This window comes from Marmota flaviventris, chromosome 16 (genome assembly GCF_047511675.1).
Source record: "Marmota flaviventris isolate mMarFla1 chromosome 16, mMarFla1.hap1, whole genome shotgun sequence".
NCBI lineage: Eukaryota > Metazoa > Chordata > Mammalia > Rodentia > Sciuridae > Marmota > Marmota flaviventris.
In genome coordinates, this window is record NC_092513.1 from 68,696,595 (window position 1) to 68,713,812 (window position 17,218).

General features: G+C 48.7%; 1 protein-coding gene across 2 annotated transcripts in view; it reads left to right on the forward strand.

Moving 5' to 3' along the window:
- The window catches only part of Ldlrad4 (low density lipoprotein receptor class A domain containing 4), a 366,677-nt gene that overhangs the window by 49,946 nt on the left and 299,513 nt on the right, over positions 1–17,218 (forward strand). For both annotated transcript variants that reach the window (XM_071602501.1, XM_071602502.1), the window contains exon 2: positions 3,412–3,504. The gene's annotated coding sequence lies outside the window, so the exon portion shown is untranslated. The remainder of the gene's footprint in view (positions 1–3,411; positions 3,505–17,218) is intronic.

Sequence of the window (17,218 nt, forward strand, 5' to 3'; positions counted from 1 at the left end):
GCGAGCACGTTACCACTTGAGCCACATCCCCAGCCCTATTATTATTTTTAATACATGGTATCACTATGTTGCTAAGGCTGGTCTCGAAATCGTTAGTTCAGGGGATCTTCTTGCCTCAGCCTCAGGAAAAGCTGGGACTACAGGTGTGCACTACCACACCTGGCTTCCAACTTTTATTTTAAACAGAGCTTAGATAAAAATTTTAATTCAGAGAATTAAAAATCACCAATTTAATAATAAAAAACAAAATAAAGAATTTTTAAAAAAGATTGTCAGGAGGGCTGGGGTTGTAGCTCAGTGGTAGAGCATTTGCCTAGCATGTATAAGGCACTGGGTTGATTCTCAGCAACATATAAAAATAAACAAACAAAACAAAGGTCTGTTGACAAAAAAAAATACACACACAAAAAAAAGATTGCCAGGAAGTAGCTTCAGAATTAGTGTCAGAATTAGAACCCGTTTGTTTGACCCACTCAGGACTTTTTCATTTTGGTTGAGAATGAAAGACTTATTGATACAAATGAAAAATTAAGAAGGATTCACAAATTCTTGCTCTGCAGATTTTTTAGGGAAGTTTTTGTTTTTAACCTTGAGCTGTTACATAGCTAAAATGCCAGAGAAGCAGCAAGGATATTTGGCCAAAGTTGTAACTACTGAGTGACATTTCTAAGCACGGACTCAGGTTCCCAGGTAGAATGAAGGGATGGGACCAGGGTGAGCTGTGCCTTCAGTCTCTGGGCTCGAGCAGGAGCTAAAGATCTGCCAGCTATTTTGAAATTTACTTTGAAGGTACAAACTTGGCTAGAAGGATGGACCAATTCAGTTGCTGTGGCCTTATCATAGTGTATGGAGATCTACAGATCATAATGCTTTTAGTTTGGCTCATTAAAAAAAAAAAGGTAAAGGCTTCTCAGTGGTTCGCTCTGCAAAGTCTTGGGATGCCAGGATGAGGTGATGAGTTCTTGCTCACAAGGAGTGGGGAAAAATGAAGTTTTACCTTTGATGCCACAGGCAGCGAGGGCTGTTCTGATGTGCTGGTTATGTTTGCACTTAAGAGATACATATTTTACGTATCTCTCTATTACTAAACTAGATTTAGTAATTTTACATTGCTACATAGCAAATTGTCATGAACCTGGAGGCCAAGCACAATGCTCATTCTCGCACAGTGTCCATAGCTCAGGGGCTGTGTTCTCATCTGGAGGTTTGGGTGGGGAAGGAGCCATTCCCAAGCTTATTCATGTTATTGGCAGAGTCAGCTTGCTTGTCCCTGGGGGGCTGAGATCCCTGTTTCCTTGCTGGCTGTCAGCTGGTGACTGCTCTCAGCTCTCAGAGGTCCCTGCTCTCCTTGCCACGTGGCCCCCTTCACAGACAGGACCCTGTCTTGTTAGCTCCCTTCTTCAGAAACAGCAAGGGCACCTCACTGTAGTTACTGAGCTGGATTCCTACACAGGGGAACCTGATCAAGGGAGTGGCACCTGTGCCATTTGTTGGTGAGAAATAAGTTACAAGTTACTCCTGTGCTCAAGGGAAGGGAATTATACAAGGGCACCATCCACTGTGGAGTCACATGGGATTCTGCCCTAACCAAGACACTTATGTCATTTCACTGACTTCTGTTCCCAAGAGATCGCAGCGTTTGAATCCCAGAAAGCTTTAGGAGAGGGATCCCTGTTCCTAAGTTCTGGAGAATCAGAAGTGCATGTTTTCTTTTCTCAGTGGAGAGAAGAAAGGAGAGGAGAAAGAAATGTCCAACTCCTCAAAGGAAGAAATACAAATGGCCAAAAAATATATGAAAAAGTGTTCAACATCATTAGCAATTTGGGAAATGCAAATCAAAACTACCCTGAGATTTCATCTCACACCAGTCAGAATGGCAGCCATCAAGAATACAGATAATGATATGTGCTGGAGAGGATGTGGAGAAAGGAACACTTTGACACTCGCTGTTGGTGGGACTAGGACATGGTAGATCAGGACAACCACCATGGAAATCAGTATGGAGGTTCTTCAGAAGGCCAGGCCTGGAACCACAACATGGCCCAGCTGGACCACTCCTCAGTCTATATCTTAAAGAATCAGAGTCAGCTTACTCCAGGGATACCTGCACACCCATGCTTATAGCAGCCCAACTCACCATAGCCAAACTGTGGAACCCACTCAGGTGTCCATCAGAGAGGAATGGATAAAGAAAATGTGGTGTGTATGTATACAATGGAGTTTTATTCAGTCGTAAAGAAAAAATGAAATTATGTCATTTGTAGGAAAATAGATGGAACTGGGGACCATTATGATAAAGGAAGTAAGTCAAACTCAGAAGGTCAAGGAGTCAAGTTTTCTTTCTTAAAAGGAAGTCAGAGAGGAAAAAGCAAAAGAAGGTTGGGAGCGGGTCTTATGGGAATCAAAGAGAGATCAGTAGAGTTAAAGGATCAAGGGGTGGAAGGGGGCAAGGAGGGAGAAGTGCTGGGGAGTAATAATGGCCCAATTATGTTGTCACATTGTGTGCAGGTACGAATATGTAACCACAAATCACCTCAGTTACATACAACCATAACGCATCAATAAAAAAATGTGGGAAAAAAAAAGAGATGTCCCCACAGTAGTGACAGGGGGAGTTGTACAGACGCAGGGAGGCACTGGCTCAGGTGTTGGGGTGGGCCTCTGTGGGACTCTCATGGGGCCCTTGAGCTAGGTGCAGTCATTTTTTTTATCTAGATGCCTTAGCATTGGCGGATCACTCGGGAGTGACATATGGCAGCACTGTGCTTTGAGGGACAAGTCTCCTGGAGGGGGCACGGCACATGAGCTAGACAGATGGCGGCTCATTCAGCCTTGGACAGGAGCATCCGACCCACTGGCAGGCCGGGTGCTGAGAGGCACTTGTGGTATCTGAGGCAGAGCTTTACCGAGTTTTCCCGAAGCTGTGCGTGGAGGTCTCCTGAGGAGGCACGGTGCTCAGCCTCCAAGGCCCTGTGTGCGTGGAGTCAGCTTACCACCTTGGGGTGAGGGGGCTGGCGACGGGTTGTGTGGCCTGGACAAAAATCTGCATCACCCAGTGGAGGATGTATCACTGACGGGACAGAGGGCGGGCGGAGAGGCCAGAGCTTCAGGAGGGCACAGAAGCAGGCCGGGATTTCAGGGAGGAACCGGAGCAGCTGGTCTTGCTCCCTGCAGGTCGGAGGTGGGGCGGGCCGTCGTGTTCCCTGCTCCAGAGGTTCTGCTGAAATCCCCTCTTCCTTCCCTTTAATACTTGCTGCTTATCTTCACATTTTTATTTGCTTTATTTTGATATTTGTGCCTTTTGTTTTGACAGCCCTCAGGCATTTTCTGGAAGTTGGTGTGTCTGGGGGTGGATGTTCCAAGGGAAATGAAGGACTGGTGCCCTGACGGCCCTTCTTTTCCTTTCTGTAGTGCAAGCTCTGCACCTGCCACCTCACGCCGCCGCCTCCTCCTCCGCTGGACCGTTTCCAAGGACTGATAACCTGTCTGCTCGTAGTGGTAAAGGTGAGTGGGGCTTCCAGCTCTTCTTTGTCACAAAGACTGTCAAACACCAGCCATTCTGAGATGGTCCCTTCCTGAGTTACTGTATTTGGTTTTATGTTTGTGAGCCCGTGTGTGTATATGCCACTTTGTGTGTGTGTGGGGGGAGCTCAGTGGCTGTGACTTGGGGTGTCTTCAGCAGAAGCTTAGATGACACATATGTGTTTGAGTCACCTCTGATATCCTCAGTCTCAAGCCCCATTCAGAGCCAGCCCCCTTGGGGGACAGCCAGGGGAGGTGCTGGAGGCTGCCAGGAGTGTCCCCCCCCCAGCCTGCCCACCTGCCCACCGTGCACTTTTCTCCTTAGGCATGCCCCCCTCCCTTCCCTGTGCCTCTATTTTGTCAACTCTGAAGTGGCTTTAGTGAGTCTTGTCCTGCCTGATTGTCAGGCTTCACCTGATAGCAGGGAATATCAGTTGGGGTCGCACTTGAGAATCTTGAGGAAGGGAGGGGAGTTCTGTGAAATACAAGGCGTAATTTTTTTTCCCTAAATTTTTAATGTGCCAGGTGGTGTGCTCATTGCTTGTGGCAAATTCCTTGCTAGAATGGAAACTTTCTAAGGGCCAGTGAACCCCCAGCCCCATCCCCTGTCCCCGCACCCACTGCATTGTGCTGAAGGACAGTGCCCACAGCAGGGAGCTCCAGGGAACTCGTCAAATGAAGGACATGGATGTGTTTGGAGGGGCTCAGCATATCCAGACCTTTCTATCTATGGCTGCTATTGGCAATGGATGACGGTTGGGGATTGGGGAGGGGGTTTAGGGTGCTTCTTCACCAAGGCACACCGGGGCTTTTCACAACTTGGACCCTTGAATTTAAAGGGGCTTTTCACAACTTGGACCCTTGAATTTAAAGGGGCTTTTCACAACTTGGGCCCTTGAATTTAAAGGGGCTTTTCACAACTTGGACCCTTGAATTTAAAGGGGCTTTTCACAACTTGGACCCTTCCTAGCATGGCAGGTGCTTAAGAGCGTGAGTTGCACAGTGGGCCATTGGCTGATTGAGTGCACTGGGTTCCTATCTACTGCTGCCTTGAGGGTTCCTGTGAGTTTCACTATCAGAGGTCTGAAAATGTGGAGTGCAAGGCACTGGGACTCACGGGGCGTGATAAGCCTTCATTCATCTCCTGGGTGTTCAGGGACTGATGAATGGTTCATCTGGCCCCTGAGATCCTAAAGGAGCAGCATGAGGCTTAAGAATTCCCATCTTTGCTGCCCCGTGAGAGCTGGTGAGCTGCACTAGGTTTCTTCTGTAACTTGGCACCTACCACCAGCTTAGAGTGGGAGGTGACTGCTCGACCCCACCAGGGCCTACAAACTGGGGGTGCAGCTCTGTTTGCATTCTTCATCCCCAATACAGCCCCCTTGAATTTTCCGGCCCCAAGCTAAAGCTGCCCCAAGTCGCTGTTCACCAACCCTCCTAATGCGCCTACTGGCCTATGCCCCGAAGGGCTGCCCAACTTGATTTGCAAAACTTTGGCAAAAGTAGAAATAATTCTTGAAAATTACATAAGTATCTGATTTTCCTCCTTATATGGGATTACCTCATTCTGTCAGCTATTTTAAGCAACTTTCAAAACTGGTAATGGAAAACTTTTTCTCAACTTGCAGTTGCTGAGTGTGGCTTTCAGGTTAGATTGAAAGCCGTGTTGCCCCACCCCCACCCCCACACCCAGAGAGGTCCGAGAAGGGAGGCTGTCTCTGCAGACCCGCATGCTGCTTCACGCATCACGGGTAATTTTCAAGCACAGACTTAGATTCCGAGGTGTCGTAAGAACTTTCACACCTCTAAAATAGGTCCTTACAGTTGACTGTCCTGGAATTTATATTCACTCTGTTACTTGTAAAGCTTGGTCCCTTAAGCAGCTCACAGCTGGGCCGTGAGACATTCCTAAGGGCTGATGCAGTGGACAGGTGGCATTACGGCTCAGTGCTCTGCCTGTCTGGGAAGCCCACGGAGGTCTGCGTTTTGCACAGACCCTCTTTCTGTACATGGATTCGTTTGAACTTGGCTTTGAAATGGGGGTGGGTCTGCATGTGTAGGGTGCTGTTAATGTGATTCATCACTTGGACCTTCTGGATGAGCTCAAGGCTTGCCCCTTGGCATGCGGCATTTGTAAAGTGGAGTCACAAGCCGCGGAATTTGGGTTGAATTCTCGCCCCATGGATTTTATTCACTTTGTGACGCACACCAGGTTCTAGCTCTGAGTCTCAACTTTTTTGACTTTTAATGGGATGTTATTTATCTTGAAGTATTATTTAGTAGATGCCTAATTCAGCATTTTGGTACACAGTAGGTGGGAGGATTAGAGGAAAAGAGACAGAGGTGGCAATCTCTGTCCTCGATCAGCACAGGGAGAATTCCTGAAGAACTTCACAGGTGTCTTCCAAGCGCTGGGCGTGCTGGGGTGTAGCCTCTGAGATGCAGGCCAGGGAGTTGCTCCTGACCTCTCTTCATCTATTTCTTTTCTTGAGAGAATGGAACCTCAGCCTTGGATCTGCTTGGTTCTCAGCAGACGAGAGGATGCAGTTGGGGAGAATCCCACCTGTCTTGGTTCCTTCCAATGTCCTTGATAGACTGTGGGGCAGGGAGTCGGCGTGGGATCTGTGGTCCCAGTAGAGTGACCCTCGGCAGTTAACAGACAACCCTCTCCACCGCCATGCATCCTAGGACCTGATCTTCCTGTTCTTGCCTTAAATTTAAAACTTTTAGGGTAAAATCAAAGAAGAACAGTAGAACTGAGATAAGCGCTCATCACCTTTAAATGTGGGCTCCTGCTTTCCGGTAAATAAATCAATGCTTATTTTCACCAGATGTTGGTACAAAGTCATCTTTGGCATTGAAACGGACTTAACTGTGAAAACATGACCCAACAGAAACGGCTGGGCGTGGCACAGGGGCCTGGCTCCCAACTCTGGGAGTGAACTCTGCCTTCAGGTTAGGTTCCTCCAGAGCTGCACCAGGATGTCCTGTCTGCATGAGCAGCTGGACCGCAGCAGGTTGGAGCCTCTGCTGTCCTTCCAGGTTGTCATCAGAGAGGTGACCCCATGGCTGCCAGTGCCAGGAGTCCTGGTTCAGGGGTCTCCCTTAGGCTTCTAGAAGTTTCTGGGTCCTCCAGTCCTCATTCATCTCCAGTGCCTTCCTGCCCCTTCCCGCCCCTGCCTGAGTCCTTCATCTGTGCAGCACCAGGGAGTCAGGTCTGGAGCCCCAGCTCACACTTTCCCCTCACCCTTCAGATTCAGGTTCAAAGTGGCATTGAGAAAAACAGAAGCCCAGCAAGGGCGTCACGAGCGCGGGTCGCCTCTATCTATGGGCTGGACTAGGAAAACAGGCAATGCAGGGAGGAGGGTCAGCAAGCGGGGACAGGCTTTCAGAAGAGAAACTTCTTCCTTTTGTTGCTTCCCCCGTGGTCTGGGACCTGGGGGACTTTCTCTGTCTGTTTGGTGGTTTCTGTCTTCCTATTATTAGATTATATTATTTTCTCAAGTAGGTGTGCAGAGTCCTATCAGAAAAGCACCTTGAACATTCTGCTTTCAATTCCAGTGTGCTGGCAACTTCTTCAGTTGATACCTAGCACAGTATTGTTAAGCTGCTAAAAAGCTAGCAAATTTTCCACCTAAATTTTTGTGGGGGAGGTTGGGGTGGGGGCGTGGGGAAAAGAGTATAAAAATAAACCTTTCAGAGATTCTGGGTTGCTTGGTGGCGGGTGTATTTTTCCATGGTGCGGGAGGTTAGAAATAGCATTGCTTTTTATGGGATTCTCAGCAGCAGCTCCAGGATTTGGCTTCGTGGGTTGGGTCTGTGTGTGTGGGTGAGGTGGCTTGTGCAGTGCTGTGTAGTGGGCAGCGCCAGGCAGCACACTCCAGCACCTTCTCCCTCTTCCTGCCTCCCTGCGCCCTGCTGGGTGTCACCCAGTGAATTGTGCTCAAGTGTAAAATGTGCTTTGCCAAGGTCAGGTTCTTCTGATGACTTGCCCGTGGCAGCCGATGCCAGTTGTAACAGACTGAGTCTCAGCAGTCCCCGCAAGTCACGTTGGTACATCTGCGCGGCAGTCGCCGGGAGGGCGTGTCCTTCAGGGATGCTGCAAGTCCGACTGGCCAGAGCTCTTGAGATGAGGGACGTGACCTTCTCCTGCAGACCTTATGTCATGGCCAGCCTTCTGGAAGGAGTCCTTATGGATTCTTGACATTTGTTGGAGTTACATAATTCTTCCAAATGGAGGCTGGTTACTGAGCTTTTCTCAAATTCAGTGCAGGAGGGAAATGGGAGGAGATGGGCATGGGGACGGCCACCGAGGCTTGTAACCCCAGGCAGCTCGGGGCATCTGTGAGTTCCCTGCAATCGCGCTTGCTCCTGGGGAGAATGTCAGGGCTTTGATGGGATTCTCCAGTAAGGTTTTGACCTCCCCAAAGGTCAAGAGCATTTGCAGTAGAGCATGAGATGCGAGGTTCGTTTGACTGGGAGAAATCTTCTTAGTGATGGTCAACTTGGAAAGGTAATGAGTGGAGCTCAGGGCCACATGGGCGGGATTGAAGAGGACAGGCCAGGGGAGGGGAGGGATTTGGTCACAGAGTGTGTGACCTGCAACACAAAGGCGACCGTTAGAAGTGTCAACTGGGCTTTTTCTGCCCAGGCTGTCTACTTCAACTTTATATAATATTTGTTTTTGTGTTGGCTGCGACTCCTGCCAAAGGCTGTTTGGTGACGCTTGGTTAACTTCGCAAGCTGAGTGCTTGGGAGAGGGCCTGCTGTGCTCAGGGCGTCTGGGGTCTGTCTGGGCTCAGCCTGACGTGTAATCAACAACTTCCTCCTTCTTTCCTGGGGTCTGGTTTCCCGTGGCTTTCCTCATTTTTTGTATGTCTTTCTGGCACCTGGGGGCTGTGCTACAGCAATCGAGCTGTGCATGGGTTGGGGGACAGTGCAGAAGACCTCAGGCCAGGGCCTGTTGGCCTTCCCGCACACCCAGGCTCGGGGCTGCTTGGGTACCTTCTGTCTGAGTCGGCCAGTCACACTCCAGAGGGGGATTTGCTGAGTGAGTGGACAGACAGGTCACAAGTACGAAGCATCCCAGCTGCCAGGTGTCCTGTCGGGGGACTGCCCTGGCTAAGAGTGGTGGTCCCTCTTTCTGGGCCACATAATCCACTTAGGAACAGAATCATTCTGTTGAATCCACAAATGTAGGTGGAAGAAAAGGAAGCCATGGCCACTTCTGTTGGTTTTCCAGAGCAGAATGTAAAGGGTACATGTGGAGATGGGGCTTTGGGTAAGGAGGCTTTATCCTAAAAGCTCTGTGGACCTGAGTCTACATTGCCTATATTTTTTTTTCCTGCAGTGCTGTGGATGGAACCCAGGGCCTCGTACATGCTAGGTAGGTGCTGTATCACAGAGCCACACCCCCAGCCCCCTACTTTGGAAAAGTTCCAGAGCCGCTGCCTCTATTGCAGGTTCTGTGGTGTTGTGCTCACTTTCTTCCTGTGCCGTCGTGTGCTGAGAACAAGGCTGCTTCTGGGTCTCATCTCTCTGGGCCTGGGCATTGGCATTTTCCCAGTGTGGTGCCTGGGTGGGAGGCCTGTGGCCTCTGCTAGCCTGGCCACAGGGTCACGTGCCCCATCACCTCCTGTCTATGTAGCCCCACTGAGTTTAGAACATTAAGAAGATGTGCTGATTCTTGAGTCATTTCAGAAAGAGTCATGCCACAGGCACAGGTGCGTTTGCCAAGTGGGTTTTGGTGCTTTCAAGGATGCGAGGGTGCTTTTGAGTCACCCTTAAATGAACTTATTACCACTTGGTATTGTGATATTTAAGTCGGTTACATACATTTTCATCTTTAGTGTTTTTCAGGATTTCCCCCTACTTTTTTAGGGGGTACTGGGGGTTGAGCTCAGGGGCACTCAACCACTGAGCCACAACCCAGCCCTATTCTGTATTTTATTTAGAGACAGGGTCTTACTGAGTTGCTTAGCTCCTTGAAGTTTCGGAGGCTGGCTTTGAACTCGCTATCTTCCCGCCTCAGCCTCCTGAACTGCTAGGGTTGCAGGCGTGTGCCACCGTGTCTGGCTCTGCCCTACCTTTTAAAAAGAGTCGTGGTAAAATATACCTAGCACGGTGGAACCCTGGCGCATCGCTGGTGGCAGTGGAATGATTCCATGCGGTGGAAGACCACCTCGCTGCCGTCCTTAACGGTAGAGTTCTGTGGCATTAGGAACAATCACACTGTTGTACAACATGCCTGCCCCGTGCAGAGCCTTCGGAGAGTCTCACACAGGTGAAAGTCAGCAGTGTGCTGGAGAAATAGCAAATGGACCTGCAACCTTGGGAAGGAAGATGAGGTAGAAAGTTGAAAAAGCAGTGCCAAGCCGGGAAGTGTTTGAAGGCCCCCGCAGATCATCCTGTGGGGCGTGGAGTGCCTTGGGGGGTTCTTCAGGGAAGATGAGGTCATTATGTCATGTGTTCAGGGACCCAAGTCTGGTGGCCAAGGGTGGGAGCAAGTGGAGGGGACACTCAGGAGCTGGGAAGGCCATCCAGGAAGAAGAACAAGGAGCTCGTTCCAGGCCCCAGTGATTGGGCCCCAAATGAGGCGGCAGTGACAGAGAAGAGGGCCTGCAGTGGGGCAGTGTCGGGTGGGCTGACTGACCTGATGTGGAGCGTGAGGAGAGGCCAGGGTGGAGGAGCAGAGGCAGGCTCTGAAATGACTCTCTGGCCTCCGTCTTGGGTGAATGGGGAGCTGGCGTGTGCAGAGACAGCAGCAGGGAGAAGGGGCTCACAGTGTGCGAATGAGGGGTCTGGGCTGGAGGTGCCTTGGCTCAGCACATCTGAAGACACTGTGGGGAAGTGGCTGGGAATCCATTCGACAGCGGTCTGAGCTGGAGAGGTCATGACTGAAGATGGAGATTTGGGGGTGTTACGGTGTAGATGAGGTGTCCCCCAAAAGCTCACATGTGAGGCAAAGCAAGAAGGTTCAGGGGAGAACTGATTGGGGGTGTAGCCTTAACCTAATCAGTGTAATGATCTCTGATGGGATGAACCGGGTGGGGACTAGAGGCAGGTGGGGTGTGGCTGGAGGAGGTGGGCATTGGGGCCTGGCCATGGGGTGTATATTCTGTATCTGGAGAGTGGAGTCTCTCCGCTTTCTGATCACCATGTGAGCTGCTGTCCTCTGCCACCCTCTTCCTCCGTGATGTTCAGCCTCACATTGAGCCCCGAGGAGGGGAGTCTGCTGTCTTATGGATTGAGGCTTCTGAAACCTTGAGCCCTCTGATGAATCTTCCTCCCCTAAAATTTTTCTGGTAGGATCTTTTAGTTCCAGTAGTGAAAAAGCTGATTAAAATGGGGGCAGTAATTAACATAAGGCAAGATCACCCCAAGAATACAAAGCAAGTGTGAGAGCAGGCAAAGTGTGTGAAGTCTTGGTGTGCCTTGCTACATCGCATACTCAGTAGGACACACTGGTGTGTGTGTGTGTGTGTGTGTGTGCGTGTGCGCGCGTACGCGCTTCTAGAGATTGAACCCAGGGCATTCCCCCCCCCCCCCCCCCCCGCTAGACGAGTGGCATCTCCAGTCCTTGTTATTCTTTGAGGCAGGGTCTTGCTAAGTTGCCTAGGCTGGCCTTGGATTTTTGATCCCCCTGCCTTGCCCTCCCTGGTAGCTGGATTACAGGGGTGTGTCACACACCTGAGTAGGTGTTTTTGCCTTAGTACAGTCCTCTTTATCTTAGCATCACGATGATCTGTTGTGTTCAAGTCTCAGCTTAGTGGTCAACCTTAGAGCTTTGCCAAACTCTGCGGTGTCCCTTGCTCAGACCGTTTTCCATCTCTACCTGGAGGCCCTGGGGCTGCTGCAGCCCACACTCACTCTTGGATGTGTCATTCAAAAAATAGTGACCTAACTGATGCACGCTGTAGTACCCTTCAGTGTGTGCATGTGGCTAGTGTGCCCACCTGGTCCCCCCACCCAGCGTCTTGTTCTCTTTCCATAGCCACTTGCATTTTTAAGGAGACCTCGTGCAGTTGGAAGGGTTGCCCTGGTTGTTTTTAGGCCCTGGGGACACGCAGAGCCTCTACCGTCTTCCCAAGTGTGCTAGTAGGAGTTGGGTGTCCACCTGTGTCTTGCGGGTGGGACCCCATAAGGAGACATGTGAGGCGACTCCACACTTCACTTTAGAAGGAGCGGGGCCTTCTGTGTGGGATCATAAACTCTTGGCTCAGGCACACTTGACATGTTCCCGTCTGGTGTCCTGACCATGATGCTGGGGCCCACTGGCTCACAGCCTCTCCACCACGGGGGTCTAATTCTATTGCCAAATTCTATTGCCATACAATACCGACCTCACGTGGAGCCATGGGGTGAGTGCAGAGGGGAGCACGTGTGAGGAGCACTCCCTCCAGGACCCATTTGGTCATTGAGTGTTTATTTCAGGGGAAATGCTGGTAATTAATAGAAACTCCTTGCAGCTGGGAATAATTAATGGAAGACCAATTACAGAAATATGACGAAATGGTTCCATACAGAGAAAAATGTTATAATCCTGTATCAAAGGAGGTAAAGAGATTAAGGCAAAATCTATCTAGTTACTGTGTAACTAGGTTCAGTACAATCATTTGGGTTTTTGGAAATTTCATATGGTCACAGAAGTCATCAGAGAAGCACTGTCATTATCTCCCAAGCATCTCTCTAGACCACAGGAAGAATCATAACGATCACTTTACGTTGTTGAAGATTTCCTTTGCAGCAGTTCTTATGGTGATTTGTGGGGTTTTTAAGGTAATCAAACATAGAGCAGTTTTATAATTGTCCAGTTGAAACTAAGTAGAATGTCACCCAGAATAAAACGGAAAATGCTGCATTCCCAATTCCAGATTAATAAAGTCATCTCTTTCTGGTCTTCTTTCATCAGTTTAGCCAAAATTACACTGATAAAAGTCTGTGCCGTATCTCTTTAAAGGAAAAGGGGTTATTGAAATTGAATTATTTATTTCACATCCAGTTGTTGATACTAACACTATCTCGGGTTTACAGCAAAGGAACATTTAGTTGATGATAGGGCCAGATACATAGTCTGGCTATTTCTGGATTGAAATATTGCTGAAATAATACAATTTTAATAACCAAAGCCAAAAAGGAAGTGTCCTGACAGGAGTCAGCACTGTATTGTGAAGGTAGGTGAACAGGGAGTTCCTCAGGAGCCACAGCTACAGGGTGAGTCAGGGGCCATGATACCACTCCCACAAGCCTTGGAGATAGAGCACACCTCTTGCACTTTGGTAACACCCACAGTGGACCTACTGATACGACTGCCCTACTTAGAAGCATTTAAAACACAACTTAAAAAAAAAAAAAAGTGAACAAGTGCGAGCTTTGGCAGAGGCACTAAAACACCAGGGAGATAGCAGCCTCCACATCTTGGGGCATTTGGCAGCTGGGGTTCTGGAGGCACTGGTTAGGCCTCCCTAGGAACTGGGGCTCAGTTGTACTTAGCAGCGATTCAGGGACCCCACTGCTTGGTATTTCCCACTTCTCTGTAGGGTCCCTGCACTAGACCTGTTTGTTAGCAATTATTTTCAATGTGCTCCGAGTGTGTATTGTGGTTTTCTGAATTCTAAAAATAAAGTAGTTCAGTTCTGGGGTGCACAGTGGTTGGCTTTTTAGGGACTTAAATCACATTGTAGTCATTTTCTCCTTTGTCTCCCTCTTATGAGGTGGATAATCTGAGGGAATGGAAGATTATATGAAGCTTGTAATATTACTTCTGATGACCTTTATGGCATTAGGGTTAAAAGCCTTTTGTAGATTGCAGGGCCTAGACTTGTTTAAGGATTTGCAAATGTGTTAATGTAAGTAGAAGTTAGTATATATAGCTAGTTAGTTGTCTAATCACTTAACTTTAAACCTTCTTTGGGAGTGTCATCAGTCTTTAATTAACAGTTGAACAAAAAATGCCGAATCTGTCTTTTGGTCACTGTAGTAGAAAAAGCATGAATAAAACTGTGATTAAGAATTGCTAGTTGGTACCAGGCACAGTGGGGCACACGGGTAATCCCAGCAGCTCGGAAGGCTGAGGCAGGAGGATTATGAATTTGAAGCCAGCCTCAGCAATTCACTGAGTCAATTAGTGACTCAATGAGACCCTGTCTCTAAATAAAATACAAAAAAGGGTTGGGGATGAGACTCAGTGGTTAAATTACCTCTGGGTTCAATCCTAGTACCAAAAAAAAAAAAAAAAAAGCTAGTAGTTCTTTGCAAAGTGAAAGACATGGGTCACTGGTGATGTCACTTGGGGTCCATCTGTTCCTGTCTTAGAGATCTCTGCTCAACTGCAATCCCTGCTGTGCCCGGTGCTGAGCCTCTGGGACTGTCATGGAGAGGTGGGGTGTTGTGGAGAAGGATGGCTGACTCACAACTACCAGGAGTGAGCCCTTTCTTGCCAGAGTCGGGTGCTTTAGCTTCTGGGGTGAAAGGTCACGTTCAAGGACAGGCTTTCAGGTAGCTGAAGAAGAATCACCGTATCTCGGCTTTCGAGGGGTCATGGGCGAGGCATTCTGGATGTTCAGTGCAGGACAGCTGACTCTGGCCTTCCCGTAGGGAGTGGCTGTGCAGACCCATTGCCCTTTGTGTTATCTCACACCCTGATTGTGAGCCCAAGTGAAACCGAGCCCCAGGTGCTTAGGGGACCTGATGGGTGCTTCTAAAAGCCCCCAGCTGCCAAGATGCTCCATTTCCACAGTGTTTCCGTTCTTCTGCATGGGCAGACAGGGCTGGCTCAGGAGCTGGGTGATGTGGCATGGCTGCAGAAGGCAGGCCCTGGTGGTTGGTGCCTCCCTTCACTGGTGGACGTCCATTCTTTCCATGTTACCATCAGACTTCATGACTTTGTTTCCCAGAGAGCTCCTGGTCCTTAAAATCAGGGTCTAGAGATTCCTTCTGGTTCACGGTTCTCCACAGAAAAGTGTTAACATTTTGGGTACCTTAAAAGTTTAGCTCGCAGTGAGCTAGCTTGCTTCCTTCCTTCCTTCCTTCCTTCCTTCCTTCCTTCCCCTTCCTTCCTTCCTTCCTTCCCCTTCCTTCCTTCCTTCCTTCCTTCCCCTTCCTTCCTTCCTTCCTTCCTTCCTTCCTTCCCCTTCCTTCCTTCCTTCCTTCCTTCCTTCCTTCCTTCCTTCCCCTTCCTTCCTTCCTTCCTTCCTTCCTTCCTTCCTTCCTTCCTTCCTTCCCCTTCCTTCCTTCCTTCCTTCCTTCTTTCTTTCTTTCTCCAAGGATTGAACCTCTGAGCCACATCCCAGCCTTTTTTTTTTTTTTTAATGTTTTATTTAGAGACAGGGTCTCACTGAGTTGCTGAGGCTGGCTTTGAAGTCATGATCCTCCTGCCTCAGCCTCCCGAGCTGCTGGGATTTCAGGCATGCAACACTGTGCCTGGCTTGTAGTAGGTTTAAAATTTGAAGCAACCTTCTCTACATTAATCTTTGTTTATATCCTGAGCATTCTCCAGCTATATTAGTGTGTCTTAACTTTTTCAAGGCACAACAATCCTGAAACCATTCTAACACTAAATTGTTCAATGTTTGCTCAGCCAGGAGAATTGATAGCTATTTAAGGTTTCCATTTATTTGTTTTCTTTGGTTTTTCTTTTTTCATTCTCCAGACAAGTATTCTTTAAAAAATAATCTGGATGTGTTTCAGGAATTTTTTGGTATCTTAAATCCTGTGGTGAGAATGTGCACAGTTTCTTTTTTGTTAAGAAGCAACAGCAGGGTATCTTGAAAGAATTTCGTTTTCCCCTTTCAGATGTGTGACCAACTCCTTAACTGTGGGCAGTAGCAAAACATTTGGTGAGATATAAAACTATACCACTCTCTAACATATTAATGAGACATAATCACTCTAAGAAGTTAGCATAGCAGAAAAATGGAAAGACCTTTTATCTGTTAGTTAAAGTTATCTAAACCAAACCTTTACCTCAGGGTGCAGACCACCTGGGGACTGACCTTGCCAGCCCCATTGAGCAGATCTGGAGACCTTGCTTGCTTGGCACCTTGGCCTCCTGAGACAGCTGACCCACAGGCCCATTCACCATGTGTCACTCTTCTGTGGTGACACATGGGATTTTAATTTCCTGAGGCTAACTTAACTAGGAGAAAATTTCTGTTTACGGGCAATTAAAAAAAAAAAAAAACTAAACGAAACTGAAAGGGACTGTCTATCAGGCTGGATGGAGTTTGGTCTGTGAGTCACAGCAGGGCAGCCCCTCGGAGGGCGTGGCCGCGTCCTCTCCCCCGCCCCTGCCCCTAGCCCGCTGGGTCCACTGACGTCTTTACACCCCTCCAACGGAGGTCCCATCTGTTGTGCTCCAGGAAACCAAATGATGAAGGATACGACCAGAACTCGGCTCTCTGCCGCCGAGAGGGGCCTCAGAAGGCAAAAATCAACTGTTTTGGTTTTTTGCTTTTGTATATTAATCCACTCACTCACTCACTCACTCATTCATTCAGGAAATAATAATTGAGTAATCGTTGATTGAAACCATAAAATATGGTCCTGCTAGGCACAGTGGTGCACACCTGTAAATCCAGTGACTCAGGGGGCTGAGGCAGGAGGATCGTGAGTTCAAAGCCAGCCTCAGCAACTTAGTGAGGCCCCCAGCAACTCAGGGAGACCCTGTCTCAAAACAAAACATAAATTGGGCTGGGGATGTGGCTCAGTGGTTAGGTGCCCTTGGGTCACAGGTTGGCTTCTATAGTTGGGGAAACAGAGTTGCTGGCAACAAGGATCGTCTGTGAGCACAGAGCAGTGTTGACAGAGCTGGGAGGACTGGGCTGGGGGTGCCGTGTACTGGCTGTCCCAGTGCAGGCTCAGCCCGCTGTCGCCCCCCACTGTGAAGCGCTGTGCAGACTGGCCCTCTGAAGACTGGCCCTCTGCAGACAGGCCAGGTGAAAGCTCACCCCTCCAGAGTTTAGCAACTGTGTCTTTAACGCTCAGGAGCAGTAAGGGTCTCGATGGAGGTAAAGGGGATTTATCTTTAAGTCCCCTGAATTTTAACAAAGCAATGATTTTGAGGATTGAAATGTGTGCATTTGATTTTAATTGTGCTTTTTCTGCTTGAGACGGACTGGGTGTCCCAGCGGAGGCCACGGCCCGGGAAATTTCCCATTTACTAGGGAGATATGGCCCCTAAATCTATTGGACCAACAGATGAGGTTTGAATCAATCAGATTAAATTTTGAAAAACACCTCAGTGAAACAAAAAATTCCCCTGAAGGCTACCAAAAAGAGGCACTAGGCATTGCTTTTAGTGTATTCAGCCCTCAAACATTTGTTGGGTGTCATTTGAGGGCTCGGCTGGGTAACGAGGAAGCATTAGGGGAGTCAGAGACGTTACCAGCTACTGGAATGGTGGGGTGGATGAGATATTGATAAAGTGTTTCCAAGGACCTGATTTTTCTCTGGGCTGTTTGTCTGAGATGTTTTATTATTTTATTTATTTTTATGTGGTGCTGAGGATTGAACACAGGGCCTTTCATGTGCTAGGCGAGCGCTCTACCACTGAGCCCCAGCCCCAGCTCCTGTCTGAGATGTTTTTAAAGCACGTGACATCAGTAGCGACACTGGGGTGCACCTTGATGTGAACATCTATGCTAACCTGTGGGTCACGGGCTGACGATATTTCTGGATGTGCTTTGTACATTTTGTG